Source organism: Mus caroli, unplaced genomic scaffold, assembly GCF_978045245.1.
Source record: "Mus caroli unplaced genomic scaffold, Mus_caroli_1 scaffold_7, whole genome shotgun sequence".
Classification (NCBI taxonomy): Eukaryota; Metazoa; Chordata; class Mammalia; order Rodentia; family Muridae; genus Mus; species Mus caroli.
In genome coordinates, this window is record NW_028227262.1 from 133,633,960 (window position 1) to 133,650,052 (window position 16,093).

The 16,093-nt window shown below is 37.1% G+C and overlaps 1 long non-coding RNA gene across 1 annotated transcript in view; it reads right to left on the reverse strand.

Annotated features, from left to right (window-relative positions):
• Positions 1-4,984: 4,984 nt before the first annotated feature.
• LOC147004028 (uncharacterized) overlaps positions 4,985-16,093 on the reverse strand; it is a 142,721-nt gene continuing 131,612 nt past the window's right edge. Inside the window, exon 4 of the long non-coding RNA XR_015047530.1 lies at positions 4,985-5,057. This is a non-coding gene — a long non-coding RNA (uncharacterized LOC147004028). The remainder of the gene's footprint in view (positions 5,058-16,093) is intronic.

The window sequence follows — 16,093 nt, forward strand, 5'->3', positions numbered from 1 at the left end:
ACAGTCCATATCTCCATCCGCACGAGTGAGAAGCCCTCAAAAAATATAAAGTATCAGAAGAAAATACCTTCAGAAGGGCATATGTTAAAAAACTTGGAGTGAGTTAGCATAAAACCAAAGAGAAATGAGTTCTTCTGAGATTAAAAAGTACAATGAAAAACACAACATTTGACATTAACAACCAAAGCTGGTATAGAATAGAAAAAAAAAAATCATTGAACTATAAGAATAACAATGTAAGTAATGCAAAAATGAGTGACAGGAAAAAATCTGTGAAAAATAACCAAATACTGATATTCTTTGAGACAACAATAAGTATTATGCTTCCTATTTCAGATTAAGAAAAATATTGAAGAAATGATAGCTAAAAGTTTTTGAAATGTAACATGACTGTGCCATTTATAAATTAAAAACAAAAACCTCACCAGTCACAAGCCAACAAACATGAACAAAATGACTCCTAGTATCATTTAACCAAGTTTCTGGGAATTGCATGATCTTAGAGGCAACCAGAGAGAAAGGCACCTTAATTTGTTTCAAGAAATGTAAAACACACTGCCAAAGTTTTAGCAGAAGCTAAGCACAGAGAAGTCAGTGAATACATATCTTTCAAGAGTTGATGAAAATTGAAAACAATAGGAAAACCTTAGTCAAGAGTTCTTAAGCCAGTAAAAAGCCATTGACAAGTGAACTTTTCAGCGTCAGTACAGCAAGACAATTAATTACACTCAGAGCTCCATTAAAAGAGAGTTGTATCCATTGTTCAAAAACAGGGAAATGTGATGTCTATTGGAAATTCCATCCTACAGAATAAATACTTGGTATAAGATATGGTAAACATTTAGATGAGACTTTTTTTTTATCTTGTATTACTATACAAGATAAAAAATTGTTATTGTTAAAAGGTTAACTGATGATGTTGGTGATGTAATGTAGCCTTTCTAACATTTGTTAAACACATAGGTGAGTCCACAAAGAATCATAAAACATATAGAAATCTGAAAGATGAGAGCAAACATATTGTAAATCTGTCTGCATCATATAATCCAATAGGCAAGACAACATATTGCTGATGACCAGGATGCACACTGAGAAGATCCAAGAGAAAGATGACTGTGTTCTGTGTCATGAGCTTGTGATAATCAGCTTTCTACCATGACTCGCTGACCTAGTTGTGACCATTCTGATCAATAAGCATCATATACAAAATACACAGTTGTAAAAATATTTTAAAAGAATGAATAAATAAAACAGCTAAGACGAGAAAGCCAAAAGTCATATCACAGCTTTACGCTGAAAAAGTACTTAGGAGTTTTTATTTTGACTGGCACATTTTTGAGTGATGTCTGGCTTTTAGAATGATTTGACTGCAGATCAGTCAAACGATTCAAACAGATTTGTAAATTTGGATGTGACCTTCAAAGAGACTGATTTTCCTAATGTATGCTGAGGTTGCTATGCTGTGAATGAACTATATAATAATGAGGAACATTTTTTAATCTGATCGAAGGCACTAAAAGTAAAAGAGAAAGCTAATTCCAAGCCTGATTTACCTGATCCATTTGGTTATTAAGGACAGTAGAAATACTGATAGTCAATGTATAAGTTTTAGTTGTAAACAGACTTATAACCATATGGACCCAGTTTTGGAAGCATTTTCTTATTTAAATATCACAATTGATGTTAGTATAGGCAAAGTGTCATATATAGCCTGAGAAAGCTAGTCTTTGCAGTTATTAACCTTGCTTTCTAAGGTTCTGCTTTTTTTTATCCTTTCAAACATAAGTAAATGTTTTGTTTCTTTCCAGTACAGAGAATAATGCCTTCCAATACTATCACGGAAATGTAGCCCCACCGCAAACTTTGTAAAGAATTAGTTATAAGAATTTATTCCTTTAAAATACCTAGTTTCTTAAAATTTACAGCAGCTTACCTTATCCAGATTAGATGTAGCAAAACTAGTACATTCATATGTGACTGGAATTCATGTACATTTGTATAAATTATTTTGTAAAGCAGCTCAATATGTGTGCACAAACAAGATCATGTACTTTGATCCAGGAATCCCAAGTATCAGCCTGCCTTGGTTGTAAGCACAAACCAAGCCTAAATCACACTATTGGCCATATGGGTGGATGTCTGTGTAGACTGTAGCTCTATTGCCATTGCAGCGGGCTACTCCTCGAGGTCACACCTAATCTAGGTTGCAGGATGAGAGAAGACATGTTTTCTAGGGCTTCCTATTCTTCCAGCAGAAATGAGGCCAAGGTGAAGTCCATACTGACTTAAACTTCCACACCAGTCCGTAACACTGTCCAGCTAGTTCACATCTTGTTGCCTCAACAGAGTCATCCAGTATCTCACCAAAAAAAAAAAGCCCATTTATAAATGCCTCCTCCAGTGACACTGTGAAGGTCACAGGAGTATAATCAGACAGTAGAGAAGTAGACAACAGATGGGGGTCACCATGAACTTTGCCATACTTACAAATTTAGGAAATTCTAAATAATACAAACACTGAAAAATGTTACCTACAGATTGTTGCATATGACATTAATTATGTTAATAAAATTTAGCACTTTAAAACTACGGTAAAGACTGCAAAGTTTAGTTTTTTAATGAATTGCAGTATTATATAATGGTTACAATTACATCTCTGGAAGTAAAATTCATTTAATTGCAGTCAAAAATAATTAATACTCTGCTCATAGGGAGAAAGTGACTAGAAAAATCTTAAGAATGAAAGCAAAGTTTAGCTGGGTATGGTGGTACATGCCTATACTCTCAGCACTTCAGAGATGGAGGATCAGATCAAAGCCAGCCTCAGTTGTCTGAGACACTTTTGAAAACCACAAAAACAGTACAAAACATGAACACAAAGCATTGGAAAAAGGTATATTGTGTGGAATGGTTTTATATTTAAATATTTCCCTTACTATTGATGAAGTGATATTTTTTACAATGACAATAAATGCAATATTTTTTAGTTTTCAAATTTTTTCAATTCATATATTTGTGTATATGTATCTTTGTGAATGTGTGCACTCTTATGTGTACAGGTGCCAACAGAGGCCAGAAAGTTTAGAAAGGATCTCTTGGAACAAAAGTTATAGGGATTTGTGAATGTCTGGTGTAGATTCCAGGATCTAAATGCCTCACAATGGAGTAACTAATACTCGTTTTTTAATTTAATTATTTTTTATTCTTTTTTTACATTCTAGACTTTATTGCCTTCCCAGTCCACCCTCTAACAGTTCCAACTCTCGTACCGCCTCCCCCTGTTTCCACAGGGCGTTCCCATCCCTCCCACCCCACCAGCCCTCCCCACTCCCTGGGGCCTCCAGCCTCATGAGGTTTAGGCGCATCTTCACTCACTGAGCCACTGAAGAATTTTACCTTTTAGGGGAAACCACTTTCCTCAACAGGAAATGATGTGCTTTCAAGGGGAAACCTTAACAATGTCAACATTCTAAGTAGAAGATGCTAGGGGAGAAAAATTCATTGTTTAAAGTCTATTCATTGGCTGTTTATCTCTGCTTTGGTGTATAACCCCACACCCATGCACATATGGGCAGTATTTATTTGGCTTGGTGAGTTACTATCAAGAAGAAGGAGAGGGAAAATGAGGAGTATGGGCAGGCGAGGAACAAGAAGAAGAGAAGGAGAAGCAGGAGGAGGAAGAAATAAAAGAAGGAGGAGGAGGAGGAGGGGAATGAGAAGGAAAAGAAAACCAGAAAGGATATAAAGTTAAGAAGGGGGATGTATTCCAGGAACTCTCAAGAATCTAAAGGATGGAAATGGAAGACTGATATGATCATATTTCATTGTATACATGTATCAAATTCTCAGGGTAAAAAAAAAATATAATAATTAATATTTACTAAAGAAAATGTATTGGCCTGCAAGATAGGCTGACAACTTTAGTTTGATCCACAGGTTCCACATGATAGAAAAAACTGACTCCTACAAGTTGCCCTTTGACCTTCACAAAGTGCCATGGCATATGCATGTACACACACACACACACACACACACACACACGTGTACCACACATGCACACACATATGCATGTACACACATAGACACATACACAAACAAATACACACAAGAAAATTACAAATGTCATTTAAGAGTTTTAGGGAAAATAATTGTAAGTACTCCAGTTTAACATGAAATCAGAGATAATAAAATAGAAAAATTAAAGTTAATTTGTTCTTAATAAAATAAATGGAAGTTACATAAGTGCATACCCTATTTTGATATGAATTTATCTTATTTCTGTTCTCATCAGTTCATATGGCAATGCCTGTAATGCACAAGCAACAAGAAGATGGCTCCTGACGTTCAGATGCAACCAATTTTGTAGCAGATGAAGTAAAATCGCTACGTAACTATTGCCATGTTCTGTGCGATCAAGACTTGGTGAATGTCATGATAGCAGAGTGCTCACATGTTTCTTTTTGGGAAAATCTCTCTATTGTCTTTATTCAGGTGTCAATGAAATATAGTATGTACCTAACAATGAAGTCCTAATGGGAAACATGACCAACTTCATTTGCCAAAGCTCTTGGTATGGTTTCACAGTAGCTTGTTCATACCAAAACTGGCTGAAATTTAGTTGCTAATGTGGCTGTGTGAAAAGGTAGTGATGCCCTCACTAGGTGCTGAACCATGAGGTGAATACCATTGGGGAGACAGTAAGATTCTACTCTGGAGAGTGCTCAAGCTATTCTGTTAGTTCTCTGCTCCTTCATTGCCCATTCATTTTTTTACAACTTGAACTACCTCAAGGCAATCACCAGAAGCCAGCTAGATGCAGCCACATAACTATGCCCCAGTACAAATGATCTTTCCCTATACTAAGCCTTCATATGAGATAACAGAAATAAGAAACATATTAAGTCAGTATACAATCCTGTGTGATTAGGACCAGTGAGACAGCCCAGAGGAGAAATGTGTCTGTCACCAACCTGACAGAGTTGAATTCCCAGGGTCCACATGGTGGAAGGAAAGAATCGTCTCTTTAAAGTTGTCCTCTGGTCTTCACACATGCATCCCTACACACACACAGAAAATAAATAAGTACAGTATTTTTTTTAAAAAATTCTTGAAAGTATGATAGCATTCTCCTGATAGAGTGCATAATTTTCTACAAACACTAATTTTATTAATGTTTACTTTAATAAGGACATTTAATTGTTTGTTTTTGTTCATTTATCATAGCATGACTTTTTAACAAATGTAAAAACCTATCAAGAATTTACCAATAAACCTTAAAAACAGAAGTAGACAAGGTTTTATAAATTAGCTTATTTTTAATATCATAATGCATTCTTCTTGTCAAGACTTCAGCAAAGTTCAACATTCCAAATATGATATCACACATTTGTTCTTCTTACCAATAAAAGTAGATTATACATTGTTAATTTTTTATGGAGTCTTTTAATTCTTTCATGTTGCCAGGGGATCTGTTAGTAAATTACTTCATCCAGTGTTCTAAATGGTCCCTTAGTGGCCTAAGTTAACGCAACTGCAAAGAAAGATATTCCCTTTCCACCGAAAGAGTCAGACCCACAGGTTTCCTTGTTTGTTTCTTTGTTTAATGAGCAAAAAATTACTACTGTTGTTTTTTCATGTTCAAACAATGGATTTGAACGTCACTGCTCAGTATAGCCACAATTTCTTGGAAGCAAGATTTTCTATTTCATCATATCTTAAGAAATTTTTACTCTGTGATTTATTAATACTATTCCAGGGTTGTCATAGGGACTCAGAGTGGTGAATTAAATTGTCAACCACCTGAGAATATATATCTTGTTCCAAAAATATCTGGTTGCTTTTTGATTCAATTTAAGAATTCTAGAGTATCACTTGATTGTGAACAAAAGAACTACAGATATTTTCAGATTATACTCAGTTTTCTATGTATAATATGAACAGGGAATTCAGTGAAAATTTAAAGAAAGAATATGAACCCAGAGGAAAAAGACATAAATTTTTATCTTTTAAAATATATCTACCTGTATTTTTAAGAACATATTTGTCAGGCTTCTGTCTATTTTTCAATGTTACAAAATCCCCATCAATAATGAAGTTTCTTCAAAATATAATAATTCAAATGTTGACTTAAAAATTCTACAATAAAACAATCTCAAGAAAAAGTTATCCTGATAACCTAAAGTTTACTGAAAGGCCTTGAAATCAAAATTTTAAAATATAAAGCACTTACTTTGAAATTTAACTGTAGACACAGCAATCATAAAATTTGCGTGCAACCACAAAAAACTCTGAATGGCCAAAGAACTCTTGAGAAAAACAAGCAAATTTGGAGGCATCATGCCATCTGTTTTTAAAGTCTATTGCAAAACTTGCATAATCAAAATAAGCACAATTTTGGCATAAAAGTGACCCATTGGTGAATTGATGAAGATAGAGAATCCAGAGAAAACTCCACATAGCTATGGTTATTTGATATTCTGCAAAGGAGCCAAGAACACATAACAGAAAACTGACAGCTGCTTAATATCCAGTTCTGGAAACTAGATATCTACAAAGAGAAGAACAAAATTGGACTTTCATCCCACACCATATAAAATATTGGCTTGTAATGGATTCAAGACTAAAACAGAAGATGTGAAACTATAAAACTCTTAGAACAAACTTAGGGTACACACTCCACAGCACTGATTTGGACAAAGAGTTAAATGTCCCAAACAGCAAAGCCACAATGCACAACGAGGAACAACAACAGCAGAAAACAAATGGTATTACTTGAAACCAAGACTAATATGCTTCTTCAGAGCAAAAACAACAGCGGAGTGAAGAGATGAGATGGATTGAAAGAAAACATTTGCAAGACACTCATGTGACCAGGGACTATGTGGAAAAAAGAGGAAGAAATTTGATTGATTCAACATCAAAAAAAAAAATATGACAAAATCAATAAATGGGCAAGAGACCAAACAAGAGAATTCTTCAGAGAAGTTGCAGGCAGGTAACATTAAATTGTTCCTTGTTCCTGATTGTTAGAAAAACGTAAGTTAAGATGAAGCTCTGACGTGACTTCTAACTTGTTAAAATGACTGCTAATAATAAGACAAGTGATAACAGGAGTCAAAGAGGATCCACTATAGGTGGGAATATTATGGAAAAAGTGGAGAAGTTCCACAGAAAACAAAATATAGCATACATGTATTAGGTATTTTTCTGTTACTATAGCAAATACTTAAGAGAATTAACTTATAAGGTGAAAATGCGTATTTTACCTCACCTCTGGAAGCTACAGCTCATCATACACTGGTCACAGTGATTCCTTACACTTGAAGAAGCTCATAATGAGGAAGCACATAGCAGAAAAAAGATACTCAACTCATGTACAAAGGGGATAACAGGAATAGACTGGGATCTGCCAAGGCCTTTCAAGGACACAAATCCATAATCCAAAGCCTTGTTATAGACCACATTTGTTAATAGATATACAACCTATATAGGAGTTAAGTCTTTAATCTGTAGACAATTGGGAATTCTTTAAAATACAAACTAAAAATGTTGGGTGTCATCTGCTGCATGTAGTTTTAAGCGACTGCCTTTGCTCCAGGACTGGCCACACTACCAGTCCCAACCTGGTTTCCCTTTTTGTAAACCTGTGTTTAGCTTCAGAAGATGAGCACACCACTACCGCCTCTTCCCAGCTTCCCTGAACTTGTGGATACAAGACACATATACAGTTTGTTCCTTTACAGCCTGTCCTCCTGACTCAATTGCTAGGCACCGATAACTCCCACCTGGAAAAGTGTGCCCTTACTAATATGTTATTTTTATGTCTCTACCTGCCCTAAACTTTAATGGCTAGACCCACCTAGTCCCTGTCAAATATTCATTGTCACTTGCCAGTATCAGTGACCACAGGTCCCAGTTCCCTCTGAGACCTCACATGGTTGCTGTGCTCTTTTCCCTCCAAAGTATGACAGAAATTCCTCTCTCCTCCCTTGTGTCTGCCTTTTCCCCCTGGGATCTGGTAGTCGCATCTGTACCTTGTTCCCAGCAGTTGGTCCCCAGCTTTCTTTACTGACAAATCAAGAACCAATTGGGGAACAAAAGCTTAGCATCAAAACTGCCCCTTTCACTATGCAGGGCCTAGCAAACACATAAGTGGATGCTCACAGTCAGCTATTGGATGGATCACAGGGCCCCCAATGGAGGAGCTAGAGAAAGTATCCAAGGAGCTAAAGGGATTTGCAACCCTATAGGTGCAACAACAATATGAACTAACCAGTACCCCGGAGCTCTTGCATATGTATCAAAAGATGGCCTAATCGGCCATCACTGGAAAGAGAGGCCCATTGGACATGCAAACTTTATATGTCCCAGTACAGGGGAACGCCAGGGCCAAAAAGTGGGAGTGGGTGGTTAGGGGAGTTGGGGTGGGGTCTGGGGGACTTTTGGGATAGCATTAGAAATGTAATTGAGGAAAATACTTATTAAAAATATATTAAGAAAAAAACCTGCCCCTTTCAGACATATTGTCCAATGAAAATTAAATCATTATACTTAAAAGATGTCTGTACTCCTATGTTCATTGTTACTTTCTTCATAACAGCCAAGACAAAAACATAAATCAGATGTCCATCATTAATAGACTGGATGAAGCATGTTGAGTATACACAAGTACAGTGATAAATCTGAAACCCCCCCGGACTAAGTGAAATAAAGGAGGCACAGTAAGGTAAATACTAGGAGATATTGCTGATATTTGGAAGGAGAAATTGGTGAAATCATATAGTGTGGAATGGAAGCTATCAGAGACTGGGACAAGAGGCCATGTGCAAGCAAGTGCAGTCTGTTAGGAAGAATAAGCTGCACAGAGCACAGAAGAGGAGGTACAATAATTGTACATGTTACATTTTAAAAATCAAACACAAAATTTATATATGTGATTACTTGGTTTGATTTAGTCAGTCACAGTATGTACATAGTTTAATTATTCAAATATATATAAATATTCCCCCCATGAGTCAGTTGGTAGGTGGAGCCTCTCAGAGGACAGTCATGATAGACTTCTGTCTGTAAGCATAACAGAGTATAATTAATAATCTCAAAGATTGGTGCTTGACTCTGGGATGGGTATTAGGTTGGGCCAGTTATTGGTTGGCTATTCTCTTGGTCTCTGTTCCATCCCCAACCCCTGCATTTCTTGTACACAGGATAAATTTTGGGTGGAAAGTTTTGTGGGTGGGTTGGATGTCCCTATCTTTCCATCAGTGTTCCTGCCTGTCCACAGGAGGCAGCCGACCTAAGTGGGATATTATCTTCTAGCTGGGTTGCCCTATCTGGCTCCAGTGAGAGAAGCACCTAGCCTTGCAAAGACTTGAAGTGCCAGGGTTGGGAGATAACAAGGGAGCCCTCACCTGCTCAGAAGAAATCAGGAGGGATGGGGGAAGGATTGTGGGAAGGGAAAAATGAGAAGGACATAAAGCAAATATGTAAAAAAGAATAGAAATTATACAATAATGCCTGTACCAGAAGCACCACCCAGCATGTCTCTCCATCATAATTTTCAAAGGTCAGGGTCATCAAGAAAAGCATGAATTATAAGGACTTTTGGTATAATAGTATCACCCACAGATAGAAGAGGCAGAAAAAGATGAGATTCAATATTAATTGACATTGCATCCCATAGCCTGTGGGGTGGATCCAGCAGCTAAAATAGGGAGATGGTCTACTCTCATCATTTTCTTGCTAGAAGGAAAAGACCCAGTTCTCCTATTGAAACAGAAACAATAATGAGCTTGAGAAGGAGTCACATGACATGCAACTTAAGCCTAACCAAAGATGCACATGTCTGGAACAGTGATGATATTCCCTAAAAGATATGGCCTAAAGGCATGTCTTATGCAATTGTATAGGAATGAAAATGTTCACACACGCGACACTATGTCCCAACAGTGGGTTTATCAATGTGGTAAAATGGGGGTTGGCAGACGTCTAACTTTAAGCCCCACCTCATAGCTGGCTTTTAAAATAAATACTTTTTGGAATACGCGAATGGCCTTTTGTTTCTTATTCTCCTTGGATGAGTTCATGCAACAGTGGTAGCTTCATTCTAGTGTGAGAGGATCCTCCACAGAGCAGTGCAACAGGACTTCCTAACCCTTTCAAGAAAACGCTTTGACAGTTCCTGCAGTGTAATGCTACCAACTGCATCCAAATGGGATCAGTGGACATAATTTGGGGCTACAGATCAAGGTAGTTGAATATGTGGTTATCATATTTGACAGCTACAATTTATATGTGATCAATATGTTAAGAAAGCAAGCTGGTAGGATGAGAAACCCATTTAACAAACCTGAATCCTCAAGAAATAATTCAATCATTAGGGAATATACGTCACAGAGAGCCTTTAAAAGCCGGCAGAAAAACCTTGTCTTCTCCTGAAGGCTGGAGAATGGGCTAAGTAGAGCTTTCCAGGCCTTTCAGTCTCTAGGCTGTGAGACTTAACACTGAAAAAGAGTTTTGCCTTTAGTCCAGTCAAAAAGTGTTTCAGCTAACCCCAGAAAAGGCGTCTAAACGTACAACGGCTGACATTCTTAAGCATAAACATGGTGTCTTTTCTACTGCAAGATGCTAGTGTTCAAATAATGACACTTCCTCTGACATTGACAGTGCCAAGTAGAGTAGAATGTCAGACTAATATGAGAGACTGCCTTCTAGGGAAAGATTGGACCAGGACTCCCCTGACACCATATCATCATTTGACAGGCCAGACTTCCCTGCCATCCACTGTGTGCTAAAGGACAGCGGTAGAATCAATTAAACTATAACCAAACAGGGTTTTGGTTGTTCTCTTTTTGTTTCTAGCTGCTAAAATCAAAATTCTGGTTCTTAACTAGTGGTATTATACAAGTGAGAGGCATGGAGGGGATACACTAAAGCCCAATTAGAGAAATCCATGTGTTTAATACTCCAACCAGAGACACTTTCTTTTTCTTTCCTCAAATACTTTCAGGATCATAGTCTACTTTTTCTCCTCGTTTTTTATTCCTTTGGTGACATTCAAGTCCTAGAAAATGTTTTTGAAAGCAATTATATCTCTAAAGCAAGTTTTCCCAAACTCCCACAGCTTAACTTTTTGGCTTAAAATATCATGTTTTAAAAGGTGTTGGCATTCAATTTTACCTAACAAATAGCTGGGTCTTGAAAAAGGGAAAAAAAAGACACTTTAACAAGAAAAGTAAGAAGTGTGTGTGTGTGTGTGTGTGTGTGTGTATGTATGTATGTAAGAGAGACAAGGAGACAGAGACAGAGATAGAGACTGAGGGAGACCGAGAACAGAGAGGGAGACTTGTTGGTTATTTTAAAACACTGATTTATTTAAACAGTTTTGATACACCTACAAATTAAGGCCATTAGTTTAAGCTCCTTTTGTGTTCCGTATAATTAAATTACATTAAGGACAATTCACCAGTCTGAAACTGTTTATGTTTACAATATGTATAGATATGTATACATATGTTATTTATAAACCTGATGTAGTTACACCTATATTATGTTTTATCTATTTAGATAGATATTGTGTATTAAATAAAGTACCAAATGCTTATGTGTCTCATTACCCAACTGTAAACAAAAACATATATATATATAAGAAATTCCTTAAAAATCAAGTGATAATTTTAAAATTAAATAAGAAAATATTTATCTTAGTTAAAATTTCTTCCAGTTAAAGCTTTGATGATTTATCTGGTATTCTCCAAAAATAACCAATTGAGAAATATAAATTAAACAAACTCCACTATAATCAGGAATTCTCAATAGGCTCTATAGTAGTGGTAATGATGAAACAAACAAACAAACGAATGAATGAAACAATCCCTATAACATTCCTCATCCGAAATGATGTTCTTCAGAAGGGTTTAGAGAAAAAGAATCACAAACAGTGCCTGTGCCCAGCTGAGCTGAGGAGACAGAGATTTTGGTTTAAAGAGTATGAGGATTTTGCCATTTGTGAAGCAGAATTAACAAAAATCAACAAGCTGTGGGGAGATCCCCAAATCTGTGGAGGGATGTCTTTGAGTCTTATTCTTAATAGTAAGATAGTCATATCACCTGAGAATCACACAAAGCCAGACAGAGAATAAACAGAAATGAGCTATATATCAGCCTGTTTCCAGAATTCAAAGCTCAGAGCTTTTCAAGTATCAGCCAAGTTCTGTGGAGCTGTTGCCAAGCATTGTGGCATTTACAGTATTCTCTAGAGAGTACCAATGTAGAAAACAACCCCAAAAGTAAAGGACCATAAAACAAATCTCTAAAAAAAAAAAAAAAAAAAGAAAGGTTCAGGTTATTGTACAACTGACTTTAATGCCCGGCAAAATAATATCCAAATCTTTAGGGAAAAGTTAAGGAAATACAGTTTAACAGCATTTACAAATATATTGCATCTAATTCCAAGCAATATAAAAGAATAAGGAGTAAAAATGCATTCAGAGGCAACAGGGAAGTTCAGAGAAATAGACTTAGGAATGCCAAAAATAATAGAATTACAAAGACAAAAGGTTGATGTATCTACCTTAAAGTGGGTCAGGGATTTACAGGAAAATGCAATTACATTGAAGAGAATCAATCACTGATGAAAATACACAGACTTAGATATTTCACTCAAGTCTTAGAAAATTGGAAACAGAAAAAAATATAAAGTTGAAATCAAGACAGTAGAACCCATTAAACTGAAGTTATGGGGAAAAGTTGTCAGAAACGAACATTTTGGAGCCTCTATTTTGGTTCTAAAGAACATTCTCCATTAGAAATAAGTGGTCCTTAGAGACATGGCTTTTCCAAGGGATAGAGGGCAGAAGAAAAGGCAAACATAAAATGATTTGAAAGCATCTTGTAGTATCAGAAAAATAAGGGAAATGTAGAAAGTACAAAGATGATTTTTTTTGAGTCTAACTTCTTGAGTTCTTGATATATTTTGGATATTAGTTCTCCATAGGATCTAGGGTTAGTGAATATCTTTTCTCAATCTGTACATTGCCATCTTGTCCTATTAACAATATTCTTTGTCCTTTGCCTGAAGGTTTTCAGTTTCAAGGGATTCCATTTATCAGTAGTTGATCTTAAAGCCTGAGCCATCAGTATACTGTTCAGGAAATTTTTTCCTACTTTCTCTTCTATTAGATTCAATGTATCTGGTTTTATGTACAGGTCCTTGATCTACTTTGACTTCAGCTTGGGCAAGGTGATAAATATGTATTAATTTACATTCTTCTACGTGCAGACTGCCAGTTAGACCAGCACCGTTTGTTGAAGATGCTTTCTTTTATCCACTGTGCAGTTTTGTTTTCTTTGTTAAAGATCAAGTGTCCATAGGTGTGTGGGTTTATTTTTTGGTCTTTGATTCTATTCTTTTAACCTATCTCTCTCTGTACCAATACCATGCAGGTGTGTGTGTCTGTGTGTGTGTGTGTGTGTGTGTGTGTGTGTGTGTGTGTATCATTATTGCTCTGTAGCACAGTTGAGTTCAGGAATGGTGATTCTTCCAGAAGTTCTTTTATTGCTGAGAATTGTTTTCCCTGTCCTAGGATTTTTGTTTTACTTTATGAACTTAAGAGCTGCTTTTTCAATGTCTGTGAATAATTGTGTTGGAATTTTCATGAGGATTGCATTGAATCTGTAGATTGCTTTTAGTAAGATGGCTATTTTAACTATGATAATCCTATAGAACTAAGAACATGTGAGATCTTTTCATCTTCTGAGGTCTTTCTTTTATTTATTTCTTCAAGGACTTGAAGTTCTTGTCATCCAGACCTTTCATTTCCTTGTTTAGAATTACACCAGAACTCAAGAAGTTGCACTCCAAAAAACCAAATCTCCCAATATAAAAATGGGACACAGAGCTAAACTGAATTCTCAACTGAGGAATATTGGATGGCCCAGAAGCACTTAAAGAAATGTTCAACATCCTTAGTAATCAGAAAAAATGCAAATCAAAATGAATCTGGGATTCCACCTTATACCAATCAGAATGACTAAGATCAAAAACTAAAGTGACATCAGATGCTGGTGAGGATGTGGAGAAAGAAGAACACTCCTCCACTGCTGGTGGGATTGCCAACTGATATAACTACTCTGGAAATCAATCTGGTGATTTCTCAGAAAATTGGAAATTGTTCTACCTGATGACCCAGCTATACCATTCCTGGCCTTATACCCAAAGGATACTCTACCATACCACAAGGGCACTCTACTATAGGAGCTTTATTTATAGTAGCCAGAAACTAGAAGCAACCCAGACATCTCTCAACTGATGAATGGACACAGAAAATATGGTTCATTTATAAAATGGAAAATTATTCAACTATTAAAAATGAAATCACGAATTTTGCAAGCAAATAAATGGAACCAGACAATATCATCCTGAGTAAATTATCCCAATCTCAAAAGGGATACACTCACCCTTAAGTGGATATTTGCCAAAAAGTGCAGAATACCCCTGATAGAGCACACAGACCCTAAGAAGTTTAGCAAGAAGGAAGACTCAAATGAGAATGTTTCAATTCCACTTAGCAGAAAATAATCAGAAGATGCAGAAGTAGGGAGGGACCTGGGTGAGAGACTGGATGGTGAGGAGAAAGAGACTAGGTTCAGGTATTGGGGGAGATGGGAGAGAAGTCCAAAGGGCCAAGAGCATGAATGGGGAAACATGTGGCTAATGGGGTTGGGAGGAACCTCTAGAAAGTTTCAGAGACCTATGATGGGAGAGGCTCCCAGGACTCAATGGAGGCAACCTTAGCTGAATTGTCAAACAATGGGGAGATGGAACCTAAAAAGACCGCCCTCCAGTTGATAGACAGGGGCACAGTGGAGAAATGGGGTCACCAACCCAACTTCAAACTTTTTGACCCAGATTTGTTCCTGTCTAGAAGAAATGTAGGGAAAATATAGAGCAGACACTGAAGGAAAGACCATCCAGAGACCAGCCACCTTGGGATCCATCCCATGGGTGGGCACCAAACCCTGACACTACTACTGATCTTACGGTGTGTTTGCAGACAGGAACCTAGCATGCCTATCCTCTGAGAAGCTCTACCAGCAGCTGACTGAGATGCAGATATACATAGCCAAGCATTGGTCTGATGTTGAGAATCCCCATGAAAGAGTTAGGGGAAGAATTGAAGGAGATGAAGGGGATAGCCACCTCATAGAAAAGCTAGCAGCATCAAAGAACCCAGACCTGTAGGAGCTCCCAAAGACTAAGCCACCAACCAAAGAATACACAGGCTGGTCTGAGGTCCCTCCTCCCCGCTCCCACATATATGTAGCAGAGAACTGATATCAGTTGTAGAGGATGCACCTAATCCTGTAGAGATTTGATGTCCCAGGGAACGGGGGGGGGGGGGTCATAGGAGGGAGCACCCTCTCAGCGATAAAGGGAAGGGTTTGGGGGATGGAGAACTCTGGGAAAGGAGCAACATTTGGGATATGAATAAATAAAATAATTTTAAAAATTATTAAAAAAAAAAAAGTCCAAGTCTGAAGCCCTGAAAAGGTGACGGGACCAAAGATCATGATCGAAACTGGAGGAATTCTGATAACACCAATTGAAGATATTTCACTCATACCCCCAAATAATAAAATTCATACCTGAAATATGCTGCTTTAAACAACTGATCTAAGTAAGTAATAAGGCTATGAAAAAGTCCCCTTTATGCGACAATTCAAGAAATGTATACAGATATTCCCTACTCATAGGCCTTACTTACAAATCAGTACAGGAATGAAGAGCCATTTCTTGGAAAGTATGCTTATCTTAAACCATGCTAAAGGTGTTAGCGGAATACTTATTCCTTTAATGGGGACAGTGTACCATTCCTTCTCAGGATTTCTGCACCACTACAGTTCCTGGAATTTTCCAGGAGGTTCAGCTGGGTGTGCCCCACTTTCTTGTGTCCTGACGTAGAAATTTGCAATTTTCTTTCTCATTTCCCTTTCTTTCTTTTGGACGATGGCTGAAACCCAGGGGTGCTTTTTTCTAGTAATTTTCTAGTAATTTCTTCAGTTTTTCTATAAATCCCCCCTTGTTACCATCAGGCCT